Here is a 2,193-nt window from a genome sequence, read left to right on the forward strand (position 1 = left end):
GCACTAAGTCATTATTTTGTGTGATTTTAGCCTCCCCACCTCCCTTCAAAAATAAATTTATGCTGAGGGACAGTCAGCAAGTACTGACTGGGTAACTACTCCATGCATTGATAATATTGCTTTTAGGTATTACAATGCACTTTTAAAATGCATTTAGTTTGTAAAAAACTGCACCAAGCCCTGGCTATCCTTCAAGCTGACCATAGAGGAAAACAATAGTTTTTCCTGAATAAAATACACAGAATTCTTCCTGCATACAGTATTTTTTTTCTCACAAATGACCATCAGGTTAATATAAAATATTGTGGTCATTATTTTGGCATAAATTGTCTCTATTTCTGAGGTCCCAGTGTTTCAGGGCAAGTGGCATCTATGTTGTGAAATGAGTGTTTAGGGGAGGGAAAAAGTCTCTTCCTGAGCTTCAATTACTGAATGGGTAACATTCAGCCCCTCTGTGTAGCTAAGCCTGCATTGCTTCTGAATGCCATGCCAAGAATTCAGCCCAGAGGCAACTGTTGCAAGAACCAATGACCCAAGTTTATCACTAAGTATAGAGTCTTTAAAGCCAGGGATCTCTTGACAGGAAGGACACCTCAGGCTAGCTTTTACTGCTCCTGCCCATCCTTAGATATGATCAACAAGACAGGTAATGACAAGATCTGTAGGGCATGTGCAACTAGGTGAGCCTGCACAAGTTTCTGATGGGAATGTAAGATGGGGTGGCCACATGGGAAGCCATTTGAAAGTCTTTGGAAAAGATGTGCATGGAGTAGCACCTGTAGGCCCCACCCAGGAAGTCTACTTCTAAGCATAGATTCTGAGATCCACAAGAGTTTGTACACAAATATTCATATCCCCAAAGCAAACAGCTCAAGTGCTCATCAATGGGTGATGAAACATGACCTCGTCATACGATGGGGTAGGATACGCAGATGAGAAAGCTGGACCGCCGATGCATGCTACAACACGGGTGTGTAGTCAACGCTACAGGTAAGGAGCCAGAGGCAAACACCCCCTGGCATACGGCTTCATTTGTAAGAAATGTCCGAGAAAGGCAAACTCACAAAGACGGCAGGTGGGTGAGGGGTGGCCGTGCTCCGGAGGGTTGGAAGAACAGCTGCTACAAATGGACATGAGAGGTCTTTGGATGATGATGGGAATTAGATGGTGGTTAGGACTGAGCTGAACACTTCCACATACAATAGATGAATTCGATAGTGTTTAAGCTGTGCTTTGAAGAAGCTTAACAATGTCTACCTGGGCCTGGCGCGGTGGCCTAGCAGCTAAAATCCTCACCTTGTACACACTGGGATCCCATATGGGCGTTGGTTCTGATCCCAGCTGCCCCACTTCCCGTCCAGTTCCCTGTTTGTGGTCTGGGAAAGCAGTAAAGGATAACCCAAAGCCTTGGGATCCCCTGCAACCATGTGGGAGACCCGGAAGAGGTTCCAGGTTCCTGGCTTCGGATCGGCACAGCTCCAGCCATTGCGGTCACTTGGGGAATGAATCATCGGAAGGAAGATCTGAGTCACAGAATCGGTTGGTTTGGTTTCACAACCTACATTTCACTCCCGTTAAAGTGTCAGGGGCTGTAGACTTTTGAGTTCCTGCTTGCTTTTTTCAACTATAATATATATGATTTTGTGACATCTGTAATGTCCTCTTCAATACACATAGAGTCAGATAATCACTTATGCTCTAGACATAGCCTTGGTTTTATTCACTGGACCATGTTTTGATCCTCAGAATTGGATTATAATCTGATATGATGTTTTCATCAGCACTTTGGGATACCTGAAGCTGCTAACCTTGCCTGTATTCAACTCGTGCCCACTGAATGAAGTTTGGTAGTTTTCACTGACACTTTACAAGTAACTTCTGGTCTGGGAGAATGGAATCCAGTCAAACCTTGCAGTACATCCCTAAAGCAGAGTTTCAATGGAAAAAGTCTTCTAATTTGTTCTCAATCTTGTCATGGGAGGAAGTGTTAGGGTTTGCACCTTGGTGTAGCAAGCTAAGCCTGTTTAAGTCCTAAGCAAGTACCTGTTTAAGTCCTAACAGCTTCCTTTTTCATTCGTTTCCCTGCTAATGTCCCTGCAAAAGCAGTAGAGGAGGGTCCAAGGTCTGCAACCACACGGAAAATCCACGCAAAACTCCTGACTCCTGACTTTGGACTGGCCCGGCTCTAGCCGT

This window comes from Ochotona princeps, chromosome 32 (genome assembly GCF_030435755.1).
Source record: "Ochotona princeps isolate mOchPri1 chromosome 32, mOchPri1.hap1, whole genome shotgun sequence".
In the NCBI taxonomy this organism is placed as follows: domain Eukaryota; kingdom Metazoa; phylum Chordata; class Mammalia; order Lagomorpha; family Ochotonidae; genus Ochotona; species Ochotona princeps.